This window comes from Falco cherrug, chromosome 1, assembly GCF_023634085.1.
Source record: "Falco cherrug isolate bFalChe1 chromosome 1, bFalChe1.pri, whole genome shotgun sequence".
NCBI classification, from domain to species: domain Eukaryota; kingdom Metazoa; phylum Chordata; class Aves; order Falconiformes; family Falconidae; genus Falco; species Falco cherrug.
Window position 1 is genome coordinate 34536880 of NC_073697.1, and position 19703 is coordinate 34556582.

The following is a 19703-nucleotide window of genomic DNA, read 5'->3' on the forward strand; positions in this document are numbered from 1 at the left end:
AAAAAACCAAACCAACTGTAAAATGGAGGAGACTCATTCAGAGGAATGTTGAAGGTTTCAGGCAGGCAGTCATAAACCAACATTAAAGTATTTAAGGAATTGTAATTTTCTAACACAAAAGGTATAGTAACACATGACACTATTTTGAATTTCATCACAAGACATAACGACAATATAATAATCAGTGGGCTAGAAATTGATGGTTGACTAGTGATCATAACTTCTATTCAATGTAAGAAAATAAAAGAAAATCAGTTGAAGTAACTGAAACAGGCCATGATTCAAAGGAGGCAGTTTGTCACATCTGAAGAAAATTAGGAATATAACTGATACAGAGGAACACCTAAATAGAAAAGCGTGAATAAGAAGTAATTTTTTTTTAAAGATGAGTTTATTAGATGAATGAAAAGTTATAAATCCATAATAAAGAAAAAGGACATCTTTGGTTATACAAACAAAATTAGCTAAGAATAAGAAATGCAGTCCTACCTGCAGACATAGGGAATATTAATTCTGAAAACACTTGTGGAACAGCAGGCTGGGAGGTCTTGGGATGCTTGTGACAATAAGGATCAATAGAAGCCTTGGAAGAGTGAATTAGGAAAAATAAACAGTAACCAACCTAGTGTGCACGAGCCTTATATTAGAAAATAAAACTAGCACCCAATTTTTTGAGGAAAATCTAGAAAAACTTGCTTGGAATTGTTAGTACCTTTGAAAAACAAATTATCAAAATAAAACAGTGGATTCTGCACTGGACTTCTTTATTGTCTTCAGATCAAGGCAGGATGTGTTTCTGGATGAAATACTTTATGAAAACACACTTAAATTTCAGTTAAAGAGAAGTGGCAGGGTTCAAATTAGAGTAATTATATGAAAGCAGTTCATACAAGATCACCTTTTGATTCCTACTAGCGTTAATATCTAGGAATCTATGAAAAAAATAAGGGAAATACAATAACAATCTACTTTATTACAACATTTTTTTGATATCTGCAAGCACAAATTTCCAAAGGGGTGGTAAGTCTGCACTGATGTCAATGCTGCTGCAAACCTTGATTGACAAAGCTGACAGGAAAATAAGAATTCTAATTGCTGAAGTGCTTCCACGAAGTCTGCTCTTTTCTCTCTCTCTCTCATGAGAGCAAAATTTAAAAGAAAATTGTATCTACAGGGAAACAACATGAAATACTTAAGTACACTGGCCACTTGTTTCATTTTCCTCCCTGCTATATTTCCTTGACATGAGGGTAATTTGTCTTTTGCTTAATAAATAAGATGGAAAGTGAAATTCTGCAGTGACTTGGAGCAGGCACAATGAAAACACTTCATGTCTTTCATCCCTTTTCTTTGTAATCCCCTTTAACCCATGTATATTAATAATAAAGTTTTATTGACTTTATATCCCTTCGCTATGGAATTCATGGACCTAAGACAGTAAGAGAGAAAGAAAATATTTATTTTAATCACTTATTTAAGGTGCTGATTACTTGTTATTAATTGATTAATTTAGTGATTATTAACTTTTTACTTAGGGCACTGGTATTGATCAGAGACTAAAATTACTGTTTAGTTATTAAAGAAATATTAGCACTAAATGCTTATATTGTGATAGTAAGTGAGGACTGCAGTAAAAGACACACAACGTAACTAAGAGCTAGATGACAAAATGTCCTTTGCCTTGAGCAGTAAGAAGTTCAGAAGATACCAATGCAATAAAGGCTAGAGAAAGAGGAGTTTATATAAGAAAACAACGAGAAAACAGGAAAAAGAGGAACAATGAAGTGTATATTTAGTGTTTTGTTTATACATTTTAGTTATTGTTTATGTATTATTTTTTTTTAATTTGAAGAAGAATCAAGAGAATTAATTGTAAGAGTGAGGAGAGTAAGGGAGACAAACAACAAAGGAAGATTGATAGTTGATACTTACCAGTTGCTGAGTAGCAATCAATAATTAGGCTAGTCTCAAGGAAAAGTCTGGAGGAAATATTTGAAGAAGCATATAAGAAAGTGGGACACCTTTCTATATCTTCTCTCTGTGTGAGAGAAAATATGAAGTTGCATAATATTAAAAGCTGGATTAATTACTTAAATAATGGAAACAAAGATGAAAGACAGACATCATTGTTCTTCGAAGTTAATTATATGTGTAAAGTTGATAAGCATGTAAGTATTAAATTCATAGTTAAAATTAATGCAATTAAGCTTTGAGGGGCTTTAAAGAAAAAAGTCAAATTTGGGCAGGGGGTTGTCATGAATGAAGAATCAAGGAAGTAAATCAGAGAAGAGGCAATTACAGTCTGAATGGCGAGCAGAGTGGAGAACTTGAGATTTTTTATCTTACAATTTTGGATCCTAAGATTTTAAGTTAGAAGAAGCACTATAATTTAGAGGAATGCTATTGAAATAAAGTTCATCAGTAAGAAAAAATATTTATTCTAAACCAAAAATTCCCAGAACACTGACTAATTTTTTTTCTTCCAAAATGTGTCAAGTAATAGATACATATATGTGTATATGTGTATATATATATGAGCATATGTTTGTCTGTATATACATGAAAACCACAGCTGTCTCTATTTGCCCTGTGGAAGTGAAATCATCCTTAAACAAAGTGTTTTGTTTAGCTTTGATATAGTCTTTCCTAAAATCTACCCCCTACCTTTATATATTAATTTTCTATCTCCTGTTACTGATAATCTTTTCAAACACAAACCAGTTTTAGCCTATCTATAACACTTCTCTTTTCACAAAAATAATTTCTTGAGTTTTCTAACTACACACATTCTCATCTGTACATTTTAGTTTTGTTCCCAGTCCTCAACATTTTAAGGTCTACCTTTAATGCTTTCTGTAAATAATTAGATATTAATAGATATAACCCCATACATTTTTCAGTTGCCTATTCCAAACTATTGACTAAGAATTCATTACCACCAACCGACAGGGCCATATTACTATGACTTTATCAAGTCACAGGTAGATGTAGGTATCGTTCTATGGTAGATATACATTTCAGAAGAAAGCTGCTGCCCCGTAGAGCTGTAACATACCGGAAGGCAAAAGACAACATTGGGTACAACACACAGGAAAACATAAAATATATAACTCTTTTACTGGAGTTTACTTTCCAGTTCCATTCCGTTTATGTTTATATTACCATGGTACTACAAATGCAACAATCTGGACAAGCTCATAACTTTGTGGCATCAGCAGTTTTTCACTAGAAAACAGACTCAAAATAGACTATTATGAAAGGAGTAGTTGTCCATTAAGAGTGAAAACCTTCTTCCTTCTTTTTGGCATTTAGAATAAGCTGAGAGTAGTTTTACCAACAAATTGCTGTTCCTCTTCAATAAACATAAAGAGGTTTAGAATTGCATGTTCAGATGAAATACTTGTGCTATGGATATCTGTGTTTTGGTAAGGTAAATATGTCCGCCAAAAATCCAAAAGATACAAAAAAATTACAGGATGATCATTTGGCCACATTTCTATGTTATTTTCCCCATAGATTTCCATAGAGATGTTTAGCTTAAAATTCAGCATTTCTTAGTGAGTAACTGAGTGTTTCAATCCTAAGACAACCCTTTTTTTCCAACTTTTTTACACAACAGGTTGGCATAGATAGAGATATTGCAATAGTTGGTGTAACAGTTGGAATAAACATTTCAACTGTTCAATAGCTGGAAGAGATTGCAGAAGTTATAAATAAAAGAACAGATCACTGGCCTCTTCTAAAATACCTTGCCTTTCTCCTTCATGATCCACTTAGAATAGTTACAACATTTTATATTAATATCTCAACTGCTATTTTGACATGGAAATATTCCCATATGTCTCCCGCAAGCACTAGGAAACAACTTCCTTTTCTACCAGCAGCTCAATGAAATAACTTTCATAGTACAATTTTAGCTGACTGAAAAACACTTGTATTGACTAAGAAGTAGACAGGCCTTTCAATTAAAAGAATGAAGGAAAATTTCTTTGTTTCCAATTATTTCAAATGACATGGAGATTCCAAGATTCAATGATCCTCTCCTGTAAATCTTTTTCAAGTGTTATTAACCAATCAGCTACGGAGAAGACCAAAGTAGGGAAAAGTTGTCGAGAATCAAAGAATTCAAACTGAAGAGGGAAAGTATTTTCTACATTGCTAAATTATTCCAGGAAGAAGCCAGAATTTGAATGAAATAAAAAGAATGATTCTGTTCCTACTGTGTAATTCTGATACTCTTCCAACACAGTCAGAGGCATCAGTTTCAGGGACCCATTGGTCTGCATCTTTTCTTCCTGTTTTCTTAGCTTAGTCCTCAAGACTGAAGGTCTTTGGAAAGGGTGATTTTCCTTTAAAAAAATTTCTAACCTTCCTCATCACTGTCTTTCATCATCATCTCCTTGGGAGGGCTACTGGGGGCCCATCAAAGGCAGAATCAAAGAAAACTCCTGGAGCTCTTTTTAGCTGGAAAGAAATTCTTGAACCTGGAGCCAGACATCTCTGTAACAATGCTTTGGGTAGTGATGAAGAGAAATCTGGCATCTCTTTCTAAAGTCCCCTTGTTAATATCTTCAGGCTGTGTGGACAAGTGCCAAATGGAACTTTCACCTACTGTCATTATCTTCAATGTGTGCGTTTGTGTTCCTTCTGCTGGAGCAATCCTGGATGTTTGTATGTAGCCCTTTTTGGGTAGCAGCTATAAAGAACCATGTGTATAAATAAACATTTTTGTTCTCTCTTTACATAGATGAAGACAAGGCTCCGACTGAAAAGCAACTTAAGGAACAGCCTTTCCTTTGTTACATTACAGTAATTTGTTTGATACACAAGGAGAAGACAGACAGGAATGGGAGTTGCCCTTGTGAAATGTTTATATCTGTGGTCTGTGCATATATGTTTTTGTTCTATTTGTAATGTATTTTGTTAGGCAAGTATGCAGGACCTCCTTGAGAAAAGACTTTAATCCACATGTCGACTTTTCTTAGTGGATGCAATGAACTGCAACGAACATGCTGTTCTAAACTGATGGAAATCCACAAAACACATTAATCCTTTTGTATAAAAATGCACCTTTGAAGAATTCTAAGTTAATTCCCTTAAAGAAAGTAAATAAGAAAAAAAATGTGCAATTGAGATATGAATTTTTCTTCTCAGTTCTTTCTCAGTTTTCACTTTATAGTCAATGTACTCAGTGCTCAAGGATAGGATATTGAATATATTTATTGATCTGTATATAATTGTTTCCAGAAAGGAATTAAAAAAAAATTAAATGCGCTCATTTCACCTTGTGTTTTTGTGTCATACAAGTTTTGAAGGAGGCATAATCAACACTTATGAGATGTAACTTTACAGAGCAATTTTGAAAGGTTTTATAGTTTTAGAAGTCATATAACCATCAAGCAAAAGAATTCCATGTGAAATGAGTGACCAAAACACCTGTGATGAAATTGGAAAACCAAGTTTTTAATGTAACTGTTATAAATGGAAAGTAATTTAGGTGCTTGGAGTTGCACATATGAGTATTAGGCACTTGCAGAACAGTGTATATAGAGATCAGTCTGTTTGGATTCATAGTCTTAGACATATCTGACCTAAAAATAAGAAAATATGATGTCTGTTTAGGGACAATTAACAGATAGAAAAAGAAAAGCTAGTGTCAAGTCAGGAACAGAAAATGTGCATATAAGAAATCACAATGGACAGTCAATATTCCGAGATCATCTTTCCTATAACGAATGAAAATTTCAAGAGGAAGGAGTACATTTCTAGAGTGGGATGCTTTGACAGGGCCCAGCTCTTGAGTCATGACTTCATGTTTCTTAATCTTGGCAGTAGAATAAAGTCCTTAGCAGAAGAACATTTTGAAGTCCAGTTACATGACACTTTAGAGTTCTTATCATAACTTCTCTTTTTATGTCTACACGATTTACAGTGTTTTCAGATGGAAGTAATTTAACACCATGGTGATCTTCCATCTATCCTGTTTCCTTCCAGTGACCTTATGTTTACTATAAGAAAACACCAACATCGTGTCTGATTTCTTCATGGAAAAAATGGTAACTATATAAAACAAAAAGATTTTATCCAACAGAATCGTAATTCTTCCACTATCCCCATGCTTTAACAAAAGTGCTCATTTGTTCTGGAGGAGTGTTTTAGTAGGAGACAGAGCCAGCTTGGCTTTGCTGCAAAGGATGCATTTAAAATAAAAGAAAAAAAATAAAGCAATAGTAAGAACCACAGGTTTTATGTTTTAAATGGATAGAGTTCTAGTTGGAAAGGAGTTGATTACATATTTCATATCACGACCTCACATTCAACCAGCCGTTCCTCACATGCACCCTAAAAACATCCTGCTGTGGTTCCTGGCATCTATGAAAGGTTGGTTGAAAGTTGCAAGCTAAGCATATTTCCCAAGAGTTTGGACAGAGAAAAGTGGAAATAGGATCTCAGAATCCTTTTACCCATCCTGGAGCTGCAGTCCAGAGCCTGAAATGAACCAATCCCAATACTGCAGTGTGCAATTTTAGTAACATAGTATGTTTTTGTGGGACATCTCTAGAGCACTTTACTGTTGATAAGAGAGCAAAATCCTTTAGAAAAATATTTGTCAGACTTTTTCTTAAACTAAAGCAAGCCCCAGTTTCACATTTAACATAAATGTAAATGTTTTGTAAATGAGACACAATGAATGTCCACCTATTCATTCAAGCACTGTAATTTTGCTGAGAAATTAATACCGTAACTTGTAAAGGAAGAAAATTGGCAGAGGGAATTATATAATTGTGCACAGAGCCAACTTCACAGCAGCAAGGCTGTAGGTATCTCACATACCGCATAAGTTCTCTGGAATTCAGTTGGTACTTAGAATTTTTATTAGAATAGATTATTATAGAATATTCTATTAGAATTATAATAATATAATATTCTAATTCTATAAAAATCTAGAATAGAATATTATAGAATTTTAAATAGAACTTAGAATTACTCAGAACTTTAGTAGGTACAAGTTATATCAGTGGCAATGTATCATACTATATCAGCTGTGATTATCCCCCATATTTTAGTTGCTATTTAATTATAAGAATACATTGGTATTTTTGAAAGGAAAGTAGATCTATATGTAGCAATTATAAAAATAAAGTGCCTATAAAATAAATATTACTCCTCTAAAGCTTTCCTTTTTTAGGAAGGTTTAAACCTTTTTCCTTAATCTTTCTTTATTGGTCTTGGCTAAAAGTGTTCTTGTTCTTAGGTACACACAGTCTAGGAGGTTTCTGCAGACCATTGATGACAACTTTTTGATGCATATGGTGGAGGAGCCAACAAGGTGAGTTGTGCTCCTGGACCTCGTACTAACAATCAAAGATCTGGCTGGGGATGTGAATGTTGGGGGTCAGCCTTGGCTGCAGTGACCATGAGACGGTGGAGTTCAGGATCCTGCATGGAGGAAGCAGAGCAATAAGTAGGATTGCAACCCTGGACTTCAGGAGAGCTAACTTTGGCCTCTTCAAGGACCTGCTTGGAGGAATCCCACGGGTTAGGGCTCTAGAAGGTAGGGGGGTCCAGGAGAGCTGGCTAATATTCAGGCATCACTTCCTCCAAGCTCAAAATAGATGCATCCCTATGAGCAAGAAGTCAAGCAAAGGGGGCAGATGACCTCATGGATGAGCAAGGATCTTCTGGCAAAACTCAAACTGAAGAAGGAAGTTTATGGAATACGGAAAAAGGGATGGGCCACTTGGGAGGAATTTAGCAACATTGTCAGAGCATGCAGGCAGGTGACAAGGAAGACTAAAGGTCTGTTTGGAACTAAATCTGGCAAGGGATGTCAAGGATGACAAGAAGGGTTTCTTCAAGTACGTCCGTAGCAAAAGGATGATGAAGGAAAATGTGGGCCTGCTGCTGAATGAGGTGAGTGCCCTGGTGACAAAGGATGCAGAGAAGGTGGAGTAACTGAATGCTCCTTTGCTTCAGTCTGTGCTGCCAAGGCCACTCCTCAGGAACCCCAGACCCTGGAGGCAAGAGAGAAAGTCTGGAGGAAGGAAGACTTTCCCTTGGTCGAGGAGGATTGGGTTAGAGACCACTTAAGCGAACTTGACACCCACAAATCCATGGGCCCCAATGGGATGTGTCCTTGAGTACTGAGGGAGCTGGCAGGTGTTCCTGATAAGCCACTCTCTGTCATCTTTGAAAGGTCATGGAGAACAGGAGAGGTGCCTGAGGACTTGAGGAAAGCCGATTTCACTCCAGTCTTCAACAAGGGCAAGAAGGAAGACCCAGGAAAGTACAGACTGGTCAGCCTCACCTCCATCCCTGAAAAGGTGATGGAATAGCTCATCTTGGAGGTCATCTCTAAGCATGTGGAGGAAAAGAACTTTATCAGGCGTAATCAACATGGATTCACCAAGGGGAAATCATACCTGACAAACCTAATAAACCTAATTAGGTATACCTATACCATACTAATTCCAACCTTCTATGATGAAATGACTAGTTGGGTAGAGGAGGGGGTAGCAGTGGATGTTGTTTACCTTGACTTCAGCAAGGCTTTTGACACTGTCTCCCACAACACCCTCACAGGTAAGCTCAGGTAGCGTGGGTTAGATGGGTGGACAGCAAGGTGGATTGAGAACTGGCTGAATGGCAGAGCTCAGAGGGTTGTGGTCAACGGTGTAGAGCCCACCTGGAGGCCTGTAACTCGAGCAGTGTTCCTCAGGGTCAGTACTGGGTCCCGTCCTGTTCAACTTATCCATCGGTGACCTGGATGAAGGGACAGAGTGTGCCCTCAGCAAGCTTACTGATGACACCAAACTGGGAGGAGTGGCTGACACACCAGGAGGCTGCGCTGCTGTTCAGCGAGACCTGGAAAGGCTGGAGAGTTGAGTGGAGAGGATCCTAATGGAGTTCCACAAAGGCCAGTGTAAGGCCCTGCCCCTAGGGAGGAGTAATCCACACACCAGTACAGGCTGGGGCTGACCTGCTGGAAGGCAGCTCTGTGGAGAAGGACCTGGGAGTTCTGGTGGGCAGCAAGTTGCCCATGAGTCAGCGGTGTGCCCTGGTGTCCAGGGCAGCCAGTGGGATCCTGGGCTGCATTAGGAGAAGCATGGCCAGCAGGTGGAAGGAGGTGATCCTGCCCCTCTGTTCTGCCCTGGTGAGGCCACATCTGGAGTGCTGTGCCCAGTTCTGGGCTCCCCACTTCAAGAGAGAGAGGGAACTACTGGGGAGGGTCTAGCAGAGGGCTATGAAGATGATGAGGGGCCTTCAGCATCTCCCTTGTGAGAAAAGGTTGAGAGAGCTGGGCCTGTTTAGCCAGGACAAGAGCAGACTAAGAAGGAATCTTGCCAGTGCATGCAAGTATCTTAAGGGTGAGGGCCAAGAGGATGGGGCCAGGCTCTGTTCAGTGGTGCCCAGTGACAGGACAAGGGGCAACGGGCACAAACTGCAACACAGGCAGTTCCATCTGAACATGAGGAAAAACTTTACTTTGAGGGTGACAGAGAACTGGAACAGGCTGCCCGGAGAGGTTGTGGAGTTTCCTCTGGAGACATTCAAAACCTGCCTGGACATGATTCTGTGCCATCTGCTCTAGGTGAGCCTGCTTTAGCAGGGGTTTCAACTCTATGATCTCCAGAGGTCCTTTCCAACCCTGACCATTCTGTGATTCTGTGATTCTGTTTCTATGGCTTCAGCATCATGAAGCTGAAGTATATGTTTAATGACTCTAGTTAGTGGAGAATAAATTATTGAATTGAGGAAGCACCTGCTTTGAAGCAGCTGAAATTCTCATGGCCTTCATTCCAATGCTTTATAAAAGAGAAACCAGGTAATTCCAGAATGATTTCTGTATTTTCCCCACAAAGCAGAGCAATTATGTGTGGCTTGTTTTAAAACTGTTATTCAGATGCTTCCCTGGAGAGACATGCTTTCTCTGGACATTCAAGATTTTAGCTATGCTGAGAGAGGCAGCCTGAAGCTTTCTTTTATGAACACACTCAGATATTCAGTAGATAAATTTTGGGCTTATTAAAAAAAACGCCTTACCCCAAGTTCAGCCATTGTCCAAGGGAAGTAATATCTCATTTCAGAACACTTAAACTGCCTGGCTAGACTGGGAAGATGTGTGAATCAAAGTGTTTTATAATCCAGTCACTTGTGGACAACTAGAGTTTGCCTGAGCTACAGCAGATCGATGACAGTGACAAGGACAGGGAGTTCAGAAAGCTCCCAGCATAAATAGGATAGCGTATCTTGATGGTTACATAGCTAAAGGTTGCCAAAACCTAAAAACATTGCTTGCTGTAACACAGTCATTATTTGCACAGATGATAAAATTGTAGTTTTGTAATTTTTCCTGAAAGGTGAAAAGAAAACTGTAAGCTTACCCTTTTTTTGTAGAAGATAAAACCCCTCCCCTTTCCCTATTTTCCATTTCTCTTTCTCTCCACACATTTAAATCAACACCATCATTCTTACAAGAAGAAAAATACTTTGTATAAATAAGACAGTAAGGCCCTCATACTTCACTTGTAGCCTTTTTTCTGATATTTATTGGGTTAACCATCACAACTTGAGATAAGAACCACATTCCACTTCTTGCTCTTTGCATGACACACTACAAGATCTCTGCCGATAAGAGCAGGGATCTTGTAGTTTGACAAAAGACCTAGAAAGTATTAAACGTTTTCATATGACTTTTATAAACTGTCTGAGCATCTTCTTCTGCCAAACTATTTTTCAATCTTTTGCTTTTCATGGTCACTTCAGTGCTATTTATGTTTTCATATTTAGAAGTTTTCATAATCTTGGTATAATCGATTTTTCTGGAATTCACCTACCCCCATAATCTACTTCTTGAGAAAAAGTCCTCACCTACCTGCCCTTTTGGAAACATATTGTGTGGGATCTGGAGAGTAACTGATTTTCATAGTCTCTAGTTTCACTTAATTTGTTTATAGTGATTTTGATTCCATGGACTTTGGCAGGCTTGAAAGAAAAAAAGAAGGTCATAGGAAATCCAATGCATTTTAGCATTAGAAAGAGACGAGTTTGACCCCGATTACCGGGCCCAAATGCTCTAAACAAATTCAGATCTGATTTTTAACTCTGTCGTAAGAAGAGTTACCCCCCAGATTCAAATCTGGAAATGCATACATTCAGAAGTATGGTGTAGGAACTACCCTTTATCTTGTTTGTTTATCTTCCTTAGCATGAGTTATACTGTTCTTTTTGAAAAATCAGACCAGGCCTGAAGTCCTCAAACAGCCAAAATTCCCATTATTCATCTGTAAATTTTGCCTGAAAACTGGATATAGATAACAGCATTCCAGTTATTTGCCAAGGAACTGAACACAAAACTGGGGCCTTCCCCATCTTACAACTTTTATTGCTTACGTTTGAGAGATAATAATGTGCTTTTATTAAGGACCTCCAAAACCTACACTTTGTAAGCTGTTGTATAGTGCCGAACAAATGAGGGATTGTTTCAGTCAAGCTCTAGAATTTTAAATCCACCTTGGACTCAATCACCTTGGTCATCAGATACTCAAGTTAAAGATGCTTTGGACAGTTGCTTGCTGAGAAGCACCATAAGAAGCATAGCTGAGGATGCGTGCTATTTCTTTAATATGCTTTATCGAATGCATGTGAGTAGGTCCCTGCACAATCACTTTGTGTGTGCAGGAAGAGTCATATTTAGAGGTGGTACTCCCTGGATTTCATCTTATTCACAGTACAGGATTCACATGTATTTTACAACTACACAGAGAGGTTTTTGCATATACAAACAAATACAGAGTATTGCTGAATAATAAGAGAGAATCTTTCCTACACTTTCTGTCTAAATCAGAAACAAACAGCCTATGTTTGGATTCACATATTGCAGTGTTTTGCTACTGATATTATCAGTGCTTATCTCCCTGAAGAATGGGACAAAACCAGGCATTTTTATCCATTTCTTCCCACTAGTTGGAACCACCCGCCAGTTAAGGCTAATGCATTTCCGATGACCTCTGTTGTACTTCATGATGCTTTTGTGACCTGTGTTCTTATATAAAAGAATATATGAAGGGCCGATGGAAAAATCAGTGTAAGAAAAGGGTAATTATAATTTATTACATATAGGATCTAAATCAAAAGAAGGAACCTTTATTACAATAAAATCTGAGCAAGAATGAAAAACTTACAGTTCATCATGGTCCAAAAGAGGTCTGTAATTATATTGTATCTTGATGTTTTGAGCAAACTGTATTTTAATGTTTCATGTTACCTATACAACTGACTCATATTATATATGATGAATACAAATCAGAGTTGAATATGTCTACTAATTTTGCTCTTTGATTGCATCTTTATTGAACAAGTTCAAACACAAACTAATCATGACTATTGTTCAGATGCTAGATTTCTCCACAGTAGTTCCAGGCTATGTGATCTCGCTGGCTTTACACTCCCTCAGTAGTTTAGAAATAGATTACATGACACAGGAAAGACATAAGATCCTCAGTGTAAATTATATTTGATTAATTCAGTGTGAATACTACACTCTCATCCATACATGTATGCAGAAATGCACAGAAAAAGGGAATGCTTCCTTATTTCTTAGTTGCGTTTTCAGATGAGCACACTAATGAAATGGTTTCATTATTTTCAGTGGTATAATGGACTAAATTTGGCCACTTCGATACAGTAGACTGAAGACAGATTTTAGAAAATCTGACTCTGCTTATGGTGCTGGTATGGGAACTTCATATGACAAACCCTGTTGGAATGTACTTCTATACCTGGTAATTTTTAGACTTTGAAATAATTGACATTGCCCAACTAATATAAAATAAACCTTTCTTCCATTGTTATACACAATATAAAATCTAGTGACAGATTTGACATTTATCTGACGATTTAAATCAAAAAACTTAAACTGATTTATTTCACTATTATGTTTCCTTTTTGTCTGTAGAGATACAAACAAAACAAAAAAACCCCTGTCCAAATGCAAATAAAAAAAACCTATTCCACAATCAGCTGCCAGCAGAGACCTTGGAAGGACTGGTGTTTCTTTGATGTAGGAAGCCTCTGCTAGAGCCTTCTATTTTTCTGTAATTGTTGCATCTTGTCAGCTTCAAACAAGGAGTCCTTCTAGGACTGGGTAAGTGCAGATTCCTCACCCTTGTCATCTGGAAGAATTCCACTGACTGCATGAGAGTTAGATCAAGAGCCATTCAGCTTTCATAAAGACTGAACAAGTCTACAGCATCTTCACCCTGGTGATGGCATGAGCCTTTCACAGATTACATCACCACTCCTGTTACCATTCACAACTAAAGTTGAAAAAACACTGGAAAGAAGTGTGTAAAAATGAAATAATGCAGCAAAGCATCCTTGTAAAATGTCTTGTGGACATAATTTTCTTTTCTTTTCATGTCAGCACCATTATTCTCAAAGATTCCTCAACATAAGTACCAACAGCAAATATTTTTTTTAATATAATTTTAGCAAGTTCCATAATGGTTGTGCTTTCTGCTCAGAATCAAACTGAGAAGCAAATCCATATCTGAGAGACAATTTTCTTTCCAAGATATGCTGGTAGAAACTTAGAGGGTTTTCCACACAAATGAGATTGACATATTAATATGCAATGTCCTACAACCACACAGGTTCCAGTTGATGGACTTTAGCAAGTTCTTTTACATTCTGTGGTTTTGGTTAAAACAAAGATGTACTGGTTTTTCTCAATATAATCCAGTGAAAAAAAACTCAAAATGGAAGCTGCAATGATCAATACTAAGGAAATAAACTTCACAAGGCAGAACAATGTGAAACCAAAAACATCTGAAATGAGAAACAAATGTTTCTAGTAAAATAAATGTGTTGGTTTTGTTTTTTGTTGTTTTTTTTTTTTTTTAATAGGCATTTTTAGTTATTTTTTTTAGGATGAGAATTTACATGAACATTTGATCCAATAACTCCTAATCTTAATAAAAACTGCATGTTGCAAGGAATTCCCACCAGCAAGCAATGAACCTATGGTATCTGGAACACACACACACAGGTCAGATTTGGCTCAGAACAGAAAGCATTTGACTCCCAGAGGCAATATTTTTTACTTTGAACATGATTAAGCTGTTCAAATTTTGTTAATAAAACTGAAGTAAAAATGTGTGTCTTAAGTAAGAAATGTCTGTATCAGTTAAAAGTTGAAAATGTCTCATGATGTCTAGCAGAGTTTTAGGAAGCTGAGACACTTATATTTTTCCTTGTATCAGACACATGAGGTCGTGCAATACTTTCCTGTGACCAGTTAGGCAAAACTCCAGCTTGTCAAGTAGACAAAGTTCTTCTCAACACACCATCCTTCAGAACCATCAAAAAGACAAAATACACCTAATTTTTTAAGTGCTATCTCACTAAGAATTGTCCTGTCACCGTTACCTTAAAAGGATAATTTCTTTGAATTTGGAGAGGAAAGGATGAGGAAAAAAAAAAAATTACATGCTGCTACAACTTCACTTAAACTACATAAAAGTTTTGATTTAGATCTAGAAAAAAAACCAAAAAAAACAACACCACACCACACCAGAAACAAAGTAGTGATATACATCTGTGTCCAGTGAGCATTAACTTGGAAATTCTGGGCAGCTTTTTCTGAAAGCTACCTTATTCCCACTGGACTGAAAACCTGAAGTCTTTACAGCCCAGGGTGGGTACTTTCCACCATCCTCAGAAGGAAGATAAGCCTGGAGCCAGCACCCAGCTGTGACCTTTCCAAGGTGCGAGATCTAGATCTCCAGCTGTGTTTGAAATCCAAAGAGGGCAATGCAGCTGCTTGAACAGGGGTACCTTGTGCCATCCAAGCTGGCAGATACAACACAGGGCCTACCCAAGACCCAGCGGCAGCTGGACCCTTGGTGGGATATACTGGAATATCTCAGATGCCACAAACAGACAAAACTGTTTTGAAAGTTATTCTTCCCTGCGCACCCCTGCCCTTCTGCCTTGCTACAGTATAAATATATGATGATCTCATACTTCTAGGAGGCCAGTTCTTCTCTCATCAGCATACATGTGTTAAACTGAACTTCATCACTACTCTGAACTGCCCAGGAAAATTACAAGCCTGTTCATGTCAATGTTTATGTAGGTTTATGTGCTTTTATATATTTCTGTAGATATCAGCTAAACACGTTTTCTCACAGATATGTATATATCACACCACTTTAAAAAAAAGATACTGGCTTTCTTCTTATTCATATTAACACATCAAAATGAAAATATTACTAGATTTTTAGTGCACCCTTATTTCTGGGATGAAATAAATGCTTCCTTACTGCTATTTAATATGTGAAAATATATTCCATTAAAATATATTGCATTTTGAAATATACACAGTAGAGCATTGTATTAAACTGTCCTCCCCCACACCTTCCACTTGAAGACTAAGCAGAAGGAAAAGAGACCATAGTACAAGAAATTCTTCCTCTGGAAATTAGCAAGCCAGACAGAGCTTCTCTCAGACAAAACTCATCTGTGCCAGGTTTTCTTCTGAGGGAGGGAGTACCACCCATTCACTAGCTCTTCTTTTCAACCTTTTCTCTGTAAGTTTGTACCTCACACTACTCACAAAATCACCTTTTGTTACCAATAAGGCTTGCTGACATTTCTACAGTAAAAGAACACACCCTGCTATCAGCACCGAATTTTGGTCATGCTTTTGTGTGCTTAAGTGGTTTGGGACGGCTTTTTTTTTTTTTTTTTTTCTTTTTCCGCTCCCCCCCCCCCCCCCCACCCCGAGCATATTACTTTGCTCTGATGGTAAATTTATGAAGATTCAATTCTGACAAACTTCTAGGTAAGTAGGTAAGGCACACAGTTAAACCCACTGTCTTTTATTTTCCATGTGACTAAAGAATATGCTTTATGATGGTGAATTCATGGTTGAAGAGCTTTTTTCTTTCTCAGGGCCTGAGTCAGATGCAGAAACTCACTGATAATTTTATTGGCTCTTGACAAATTCAAGAGTGTAAGGTCAGCTACAACCTGTCTGTGTCTGTGTAACTCACTGGTGAACATGTATTACAGGTCTCCATCTGTGCTTACTCTCCACAGGATGTGATTGTACTAATCCATACCAAAAGCTTGATTACAAGCTTCAGCAGGTTTTGCTCTGAGTGCTAAAGCTCCTGTTCCAGTCCCCCGTATGACAACTGGGATAGCAGCTGTCACAATCGGCATGTAGTACCAGCAGATCTCTGCAGACCAGTTAGCACTTCTGACGAAATACCAGAGGCTGGTTTCTGAGGTGTCCTGTGTCCCCCTGCATGAATCTGCACAGGATAACCTGCAGAAAATCCAATGGCATATTCTACATCCACTCTTTTCGGGGGCCACTTGAAGGTCCACCATTCTCTCTTAATGGGCCACCCTTTGACCTTTATACTGACAGGGCATGCCTTCTTCCAGGCCTGTGCTTTTAATTTGTTCTCCCAGACCTTAAATCTCTTCAAAGCATTCCCACTGACTTCAGCGGGCTATAGATTAGGCACTGAAAGCATTACTCAGCTATTTTCTCTTGCTGGACAATTCTTAGTGAACAAATTTTCTGCTCTCCATCCACACTCTTCTCCATGACTCCCTCTTTGGCTACAGGTTTGGCCACATTTTTATACCTTTTAGTTAATTCACTGTGTTCAAATCAATTAATTTTACATGCATCTGGGGCCTTATCATCACCACTTCTCCAGACAAGTAGACAGCAGCTATCTAGCCAGGCTTGGGTGATATTAATCTTTTTTGTCAAGGCTTGCAGTTTTTCCCTGCACATTCCCACATTTCTTCAAAGCTCTCTGCTTTTGCTTTTAATATTCTTTCCCTGAACTCAAGGCAACTAACGCATCAGAGAGTTGATACTACTGCTCTGCACCTGGAATAGGTTATACCAAACTGTCAGCTGTGGAATTTTTCATGATGGTGACAAGCTCCTGCTTCCAAACACATGAACAAAATGCAGAACCTCGCTACTGAGCAGTAATTGCAGACAATTCACATTTTGTATGGCAAGTACTATGCAGGGAATTGCCAAAGACAGCCCATCCTTGTGAGATTTCTTGTTCAACTATGTAGATCCATTAAGTCTGGCTGCATTCTGAATAATTATCCTGTGCTAGTTTACAGATAGTTTACATCTCAAAGCTTTTGAAATTCTTTTCATATGCAAGGTAGAAATGACAATTCCATATCATATTGCATTTTCCTTCTGAAAAACATTTTTTTCTTTTTGTAAAAGGATCAGAATAGTCATTCTCACATTTATTGTGTCTAATTGTGCTGGAGTGAGCATATTATTCTGAAGTTCTAAGCTAAAGGTTACCAAGGAAGAATATTTTTTTTTCTTTTATTCTTGACAGTGCCTGGATAATTACTATGGTACGAGCACATGGATATGCTATAAATTAGAAATGAAAAATTGTAGGCGTTTTTTGTTTTGTTTTCCTGTTGAAGATAAGAAAAATTGGCATTAAATTACTAATTTGATGCCATGGTTACTTCTAGTTATTCAGATTGTTTTAATGAACAAACATGTTGATTTTGCTTTAATCTGTTCCTACTCTGCTACCACTGTAACTATGGATTTTGGGGGGATTGTGGGAGCTGGGGTTTTGGTGTGTTTTGGTTCTTATATTTAGATAATTTTCATGGTTCTAGAGCATGTCAGCATTACAGAGGTTACAGCAAGAATTTTTTACTAACCATGTAAATGGTTGAAAATATGATGGCTATTGGTAGTAAAGTAGTTTTAAAACCAGTGGTCAGAGGCTATAAGCTAAGGTCAACATATTTTATTTTGATTTTCAGAAAGCCTTTGGTAAAATCCTTTGGAATAAAAAGCTATTCAGTATAATTCCATTGGCATAAGACTACATAATGAAGAAGAGAATCAAGTTCACAGACTAAGAATGTATTATTAATTTCCAGCATGGAAAATGGTCAACAGTGGGAAATCTCATGCTCCTGTTTTAGAGTACAACGTTTTTTGTTATACTGAGCAATCATCAGGGGAAGATGGTGAATAGTATAATAGAAAATATCTCAAAATTATTTAAGCCTTAAGAGAAACTGCATGGTTTCTCAGCATTTGGCTATGGTCCAGTAAAGCTCTTAGCACTTGCTTAATTTTAAGCCCCTGAGTGGTCTCATTGCAAAAATCCTGGATATGCACCATTCTGTTGTGTTCTTGTTAGTTGTTATTAAAACTGAAGATCTTTTCTTGATAAAACCTTGCTGGCAATTTTTTTTTCTTTTGTTAAAATGTGATTAGTTGTACTATTTATTCCGATGATGTTTTTTACTTCTTTGAAGTTCCCTCCTCAAAAACAGAAGTAACCTAAACACTTCCTAAAATGTTCACGCTATCAAAAGTTATAGGAATGATTTAATTCTTCCAAACTCCCTTTTTTGGGATGGAAAGAATGCTGATAACATTATCAGCAAAAGCCACAGTTTGAAACTGTCTTCCACATTAAATGATTGTAGGAAAAGGATATGTAGTGCAAACAATATCATCATTCATTTGGAAGGCTCTGTAGCACTATTGGTCTATCACAGACCTAATTCTGGCCTCATTTACAGCAGCATAACTCCACTGATGTCAGTGCAAACAGCACCGCTGGCATTACCAAGGAGACTGTTTGTAACTCAAAAGAGTAAAAAGACAAAGAACACAAATAAGAAGTTAAAAGTAAATGAGATAACAACTATTAGCTCATGAATAATATCACTTGCAAAGGTTAACCTTTTTCTTTTACGGTCTATGATTACATGCTATGATGCAGACCCAGAGAAAAGGCCTCATCTTCTCAAGTCCTGCTCAGTCCAGATGGTAATACATGCATATTCTCAAAGATATCACAGGATTTGGTCTACTATATATCCTGCCACAAATACTGGTTTTGGCCCCATGCATTGACATGAGTTTGATTTGGAAATGTCAACAGTCAGTTGTTTTTATTGTTTCCTACTTTTAGTCTGTTTATCTAGAGTGCAAACACCTGAAGGGAAGCAAGGGCAAACACATATTGCTTAATCTCCTTACACAACCTAACAAAAAAGTCTTTTGCTATCACAGCTATGTGATAGCATAGCTTTTGCTATGAGACAGCCATAGCAGGGTCAGATAAGTTTTTAGGAGCTTCTGCCCTTAGTATTGCTGAGCATGCTGTGTAGGCACAACAAAGGACACTGTCTGCCCTTTGCAACATCCTCTAAAGTTGCTGAAATTTGCCCACTCATTACCATGGAGTTCTTTGCGCAGATCAAACAAGACTCCATACTTGCATAGCCAAATTTGGACTGTAGTAAACATAGTGATGGTGTTACACTCTTGGCTTCCTACCAAGGAGAAGTATGTGAGTGTGTGTGTTTGCAAGTACGAATGTTTTAACAGAATACGTCTCAGTATATTTCATAGCTATATCAGTATGCAAAATAAATGGGTGCTGAACTCAGAAAACTCAGAGGCCAGGTTTTTTGCATGACTCTAAAAAAACGTCTTACTCTCCAGGAGATCCAGATAGGCTCCTTTGAAGTTTCATTTATTGTTAGCCTCAGGGTCCAGTTTTTTATTTATTCCATTTTGAAAGGAGTTGACTTGGAATTATCATTCTATATTAAAAGATCTTGCAAAAAAGCTGGGGAACTTTATGTATACT